Below are 6,630 nucleotides of genomic sequence, written 5' to 3' on the forward strand. Positions count from 1 at the left end.
TGTTCTTAATGGAAATGTTTTTAGTTTCTGTCCATTAAGTATGATGTTGGCTGTAGGTCTTTCATATATGGCCTTTATTATGTCGAGATATGATCCCTCTATTCCTACATTGCTGAGCGTTTTTATCAGAAATGGATGCTGGATTTTGTCGAATGCTTTTTCAGCATCTATTGATATGATCATGTGGTTTTTATTCTTCATTTTGTTTATGTGGTGTATCACGTAAAACACCCCAAGTCTTAACCTAAAATAAGATATACATTTTTTTATTCTCAATCTTTAATAACATTATATTTATTATACTTGACATTGTTTAGCTTTCTCATGCAAAAAACTTCTAAACATAAACCTTTATACTATCCAACTACAATTTTAACAAAAAAGGTTTACTGATAATTGGACAATTTATATGATGTGGGCAGAGAAATAAGAGTGATTATAAAGTGGCCAGTCTTGTAAGTCAAGAGTTTTGATCTTTGATCCATTCCTCGGTCCACTTCATTGTCTGATTGATACTGTCCTCTGGATCTTCTGGTTGATTGCTGGGCAGCTGATGCACTATTTCTTCACTGTAGGATGCTAATGCTTCTTCATAAAGAATTTTTAAAATTTCACACTGAACATTATCTTTTAGTTTCTTCTTATTATAACCCCTTGTTTCAAGTCTTCTGTACTGTTATCTGTTTTCAGCACAAAAACTATATGAAACCAGCATTCAGGGAAGAAATCACAACAGTGGTAATCAACAGTAACTCCACCTTCACTCATTTGGCTTTCTAACTCATCAACTACTCTATCTTCATCTGAAATGGGACAATCATACTCTTCATCACAGCCATCATACCACTGCCCTTCTCGAGCTAAATCACTCACATTAACATATTTCAGTCCTGATCTTGATGCAGTTCTTTGCCCAGTGTGATTTTTTCAACCCCTAGGGTACCCGTGAGCAGGATGTCCGGAAGCAACATGGTCCTCAATGTAAAGGCTCTGGAAACCCCCGAAATATACATTTATATTGCACTGTGATAAAATCAGGATGAAACCAGGTAGCTGTTTTTTGAACCAAAATTATTAAATCAATCATATGTGCTTAAGAAATCTCCTCTATTAATAGTATTGGTGAATACAGATCTAGATATAATTCTGCATTCATTTATCAAATATTAAAAATACTTCATTAGTTTTTCTTAGTACATTTTTATGACTTATATTGACTATATTTTCTTATTTTCTGTATTCATATTAAAAATGTTTTGGCATCTGGCCTTGGCCAGTTTGGCTCATTGGTTAGAGCATTAGCCCGCAGACCAAAGGGTCTCAGGTTCAATTCCCAGTCAAGGGCACATACTTGAGTTGCAGGTTCAATCCCTGGCCTCAGTTAGGGTCATGCGGGAGGCAACCAATAGATGTGTCTCTCTCACATCGATGTTTCTTTCTCTCTCTCTCTCTCCCTCCCTCCCTTCCACTCTATCTAAAAATCAGTAGGAAAATATCCTCGGGTGAGAATTAACGGGAAAAAAAAAAAAATGCTTTGGCATCTGAAACCTTGATCCTGGACAGACTGCCCCTCTCAGGGCTGGCTAATTCCTAGAGACCAAACACCCCTCTGCAAGCACACCTTTCATATGCAAACCAATCCAGAGCCCAAACTCTGACCCTCTCTTTTATTATACTCTCACACACCATGCTAATATTTCCTCTGCCTAAATCACCCCAGGGCCAGGTACCAGACAACTGGCGACTACCTCTATAACCCAGAGCACACCAAAATTATTCAAACCATCCAGTCCTAAGCTTACTCAACATACTACCCTGCCTCACCCATTCCTTCCTGCAAAAACCCCAGGAACAGCTCTGGGCCATGCTCCCGCCTCTGCCTCCTGATCCTGGCGCTTCCCCACCTGGCCCTGTGTGGCATGCCCTGCCTCCTGGGGGCTCGGTGAGTATATGTTTCTCTTGATAATCATTTTCATTTCTGGATGTCTTACCATACCTGATTAAAACAAATCCTGGGTTCATTTATAGAACAGACTCAGACTGCTCATTGTTAGCCTGATATCTATTTACATTTCTTTTCCTTTCCTTGAGATCCCTATAATGAGTACAAATGACAGATTCCTATGATATATTAACCAAGCTCCCCCCCAACAAAGTTAACCACAGATGTAAAGGGCTACAATTATACACAGATCATCGTAAATGGCCAATTTCTTTTTCTCTATAAGGAGGGGCAAAGGTTTTTCTCATGTACAGATGTACAAATAAGAACCACATGCTTCAGTGATATAATTTCAGCCGTGAGTCAAACACAAATACTGACCCTGATACATATGCCTAGAGGAAAAACAAAAACAAAAATGAACCTCTTCAGGTAAACAACTCTGAGAGTGCAGAACTAGACAGACAGAAAGTCTGAGTCTGTGGGCCCCCACTTTCTCCCCACCCACTCTGGGGATCTTTCATGGGTCCATCCCATGGAATTCCTTAAACAAAGACATAGTGACAGAAGCCTACAAGCCCAGGTCTCTATTTAACCTTTGGAAGCTCTCACAGACTTCCCAGAGAAAGCCGGCAGACCCCTTTCTACCCAGGCTTCTGCCTTTAAGCTGGAAGATAGGCATTGAACCACCCACATGTCCATCAGTGCTTCTGTGGCCTAGGCTGAGCCTTTCAAACTCTCCTCTGAAAGACAAAACTAGATCCTACCAGTTTACAACCGGCAGACAAACATGACTTAGAAAACCACATTTCCTGTTTCCAATATTTGAAAGACAAAGACATCTTAACCACAATAGATAGATCAGTATGACCATCAGACTTTTTTTTCTTTATTGATTTTAGAGAGAGGGGAAAAGAGAGACAGAGAAACACTGATGAGAGAAACCATCAATTAGCCGCCTCCTGCATGCCCCCACTGGGGATCTGGCCCACAACCTGAGCATGTGCCCTGACTGGGAATCGAACCAGTGACCTCTTTGTGCATGGGTTGATGCTCAACCACGGAGCCACACGGCTGACCATCAGACTTGAAGAGCTTTGAAAATGAGCCGGATCTGTCAAATCTTGGCAAAAATTCACTGATTGGATGAAGTAACCTGGAAATGGGAAGGTCAAGAGGTACAAAGGATCTCAAAATTACGTTTTCTGTGAAGTTATTGATCTAGGGGCTGGCTTCTACCTTAGGGAGTCCTGGTGAGGGAGTAGGACCTCCCAAAACTGTGAATTTATTAAAATTACAATAATAATCTATTGTTAGTTAAATAAAGTATATTCTTTAAATAAAGTCAGCTGACTCTCTGCTGGACCTATTAGGACATGTATGATTTTATAGGTCATACAAACATCTCTCTCCTGGTCTCTAAATTTTGTATAATTTTCCCAGAAAAAAATCCTCCTTTCTGGAAAGCAGAAGCAGCTGCCACAAGTCACTTCAAGGGCTAGATTTTCTGGTTCCCAAGGAATGAGGAACTATTACCAGATAATTTTAAAGACAGCCACATGCTAAAAGTGTTTACATAGGCTGTGAGTTCAAAATTCCACTTCTGAAAGCCTATCACAGAAGTATTTGGAGCTACATGCGCCCAAAGCTTTGTGCCCAAAGATGCTTATCCCAGTGCCCTTGATCACCACGAAGAACTGGAAATACTAAAGGGTTCACTAATGCTATGTAGTAAGAGGCTGCAACTCGTTTGACAGCCTGTAATTTTATCTTCACTCCACTCCTTACTACTACGTACCCTCAGCTCCTAGTCTGTAAAATTAATACTAATAATATTCAGGCTGGATTGCCCAGTAGGCAGATGTGTTTAGGCCTAATACAGGGACACCAGAGAAAATGCTTTTGAAAGAATTTATGCTTGATAGAAAGAAAAAACAAAAAGCACCGAAGAGTCACAATAGGAAACTTATGCATTCTTATATTTATTTTATGTTGTTAAAAGAAGTAACAGACCTGCCCTGGCCGGTTTGGCTCAGCAGTTAGAGCATTGGCCTGCAGTCCAGAGAGACCCGGGTTCGGTTCCCGCTAAGGTCATGTAACCCGGTTGCAGTTTGTCCCCGGCCCTGGTTGGGTCTTGCGGGTGGCAGCCACTCGATGTGTCCCTTTCACGTCAATGTTTCTCTCTTTCTCTCTCTCTCTCTCTCTCTCTCTCTCTCTCTCTCTCTCTCTTTCTCTCCCTCCCTCCCTCCCTCCCTCCCCCTCTATCTGAACAAAAAAATGGAAAAAATGTCCTCAGGTGAGGATAAAAAAAAAAAAGAAAAGAAATAACAGACCTGCCCCAGCAGGTTTGGCTCAGCAGTAGCGCGTCAGCCCTCAGACCAATGAGTCTTGCGTTCGATTCCGGCCAAGGGCATGTACCTCAGTTGTGGTTCTTCCCCGGCCCTGGTTGTGGTCTGCGGGAAGCAGCCAGTCGATGTCTCCCTCTCACATCGATGTTTCTCTCTCTCCCTCCCACTCTGTCTGAAGATAAATATCCTCGAGTGAAGATTCAAAAAAACAAAACAACAGACCCAAAATGGAGTCACCTGTGGTAAGCCCCACCAAGACAATAAATACTGTCAATGTAAGAAATGTTAAAAACTGTAGAGAATTTTTATGAGTTTATTTGAGCCAGACTGACGACAGTTGCCAACAAGCAAAATCGCGACAGACTGAGAAAATGCTCTGAACATGGCAGTTTCACCACTTATTTTGAACTTTTTTTTTTTTTTTTTTAATCCTCACCCGAGGATATTTTTCCATTTTTTGTACAGATAGAGTGGGAGGGAGAGAGAGGAAGGGAGAAACATCGACGTGAAGGGACACATCGAGTGGCTGCCACCCGCACGACCAACCAGGGCCGGGGACAAACTGCAACCGAAGTACGTGCCCTTAGCGGGAACCGAACCCCGGTCTCTCCAGACCGCAGGCTGATGGCTCCAACCGCTGAGCCAAACTGGCCAGGGCTCACCACTTATTTTGTACATCAGAATCAAAGTGGAAGACGTAAGGGGTTACATGAAATTCATTGGTGATAGACTATGGAGGCAGGAGATAGCAAAGCTGGGAAATCTCTGGGATTGGATTAAAAGTAAAATGAATAGACACATACTTTTACATTTGTGGGTATAGGGTAGTTAAAAGGCAACAATTAACATGATAACAAGATAACAATAGCAATGAGGGGATTTGTGGTCTCTGCTCTGGGAGGTGATTGCGCCCTGAGGGGTTGAGGGGGGTACCCTGACATTCCAAAGATACAGAGACATCATCCTAGATGCAAAAAGACCTTTGTCAGGGAAGATACTGGCCCACGACATGACTACCTGCCATGACCTGCCTTTAGTTAGAAAGTTTTAATTTCAGACCATCCTATGTGGTCATTTTGGCCTTTGAGTTTGTAAGGCTGCCATGCAGGCCTCCCCTGAGCTTGTGGGGTTTAGTGTGTGACCCCTTTTCCCATCCACAATACCTAACCTAACTGCAGTCTCCGCCTATCCCAGGAGTGGTATTTTAAACCAATCAATCTGGAATTTCCTGGTCAGTACTAGTGAGATGATCTGCCTGATAAACCCCCGGCCTCTCCCTAACCCTAGGGAAGGTGAGCTTGCCTGAAGTAATCCACTCTTCTAACTTGCTTGTCCCACCCCTTTTCTCCCTATAAAAGCTTTCCACGTTGTGCAGCTCCTCAGAGCACCTTTCTAGTTACTAGATGAGATGCTTCTCAATTCATGAATCATTCAGTAAAGCCAAATAACAGCTTTAAATTTACTTGGTTCCATTTTTGTTATTTAACAGTGTGCATTTTTCCCTCTCTCTTTTTAGATTCAAAGTTTGGGTGCCTGAGAATTAAATTGACAAGATAGATTAACAAGAGAAAAGATGGATTTTAATTGTGTATGTATGGGAGTTCACAAAGAAATGCGATTCAAAGGAGTGATCAGAATTTGGGGTTTATGTCCCACCTAAAAGATGAAGGGGAGAGGGAGAAGCACATGTATGGGAAAGATAAATAGCCCGCCCGGCCAGTGTGGCTCAGTGGACTGAGTTTAGTGGATTGAGCGTCGACGCATGCACCACGAGGCCACCAATTCGATCCTGGTCAGGACATATGCCCAGGTTGTGGGCCCAATCCCCAGTGTGAGGCGTGCAGGAGGTGGTCAATCAATGTTTCTATCTCTCTCTAAAAAAATCAATAAAAACATTTTTTTAAAAAGATAAATAGGCCCTTAAGAGAGTAGGTGGAAGATATGATAGTTTTGTGACAGTCCTTGGGCATGGTGTTGATTTCTCTTGGAAGATTAGAGTTGCCCCTGGGGAGGGGATATATGACAATCGAGTTCTTTTAAGTTCTTTTTTGAGGCTCTGCATTTAGGCAGACAAGGGATTTCCGGAACTCAAAATATTTCCATTCCAACTCAAAATATTTTATATCAGAGGCTTTTTTTTTTTATCCTCACCCGAGGACATTTTTGCATTTATCTTCAGATAGAGCGGGGGTAGGGTGGGGGGGAGAGACATTGAAAAGAGACACATCCACTGGCTGCCACCCACATAACCCCAACCAGGGCCAGGGGCAAACTGCAAGCAAGGTACATGCCCAGGGTCGGAACCGAACCCAGGACTCTCTGGTCCTCAGGCCAACACTC

The 6,630-nt window shown here is 42.5% G+C and overlaps 1 pseudogene; it reads right to left on the bottom strand.

The window, feature by feature from the left end:
* Positions 1–460: 460 nt before the first annotated feature.
* On the bottom strand, positions 461–971 carry LOC118631173 (annotated as a pseudogene).
* Between the last annotated feature and the right edge of the window lie 5,659 nt (positions 972–6,630).

This window comes from Molossus molossus, unplaced genomic scaffold (assembly GCF_014108415.1).
Source record: "Molossus molossus isolate mMolMol1 unplaced genomic scaffold, mMolMol1.p scaffold_m16_p_15, whole genome shotgun sequence".
NCBI lineage: Eukaryota > Metazoa > Chordata > Mammalia > Chiroptera > Molossidae > Molossus > Molossus molossus.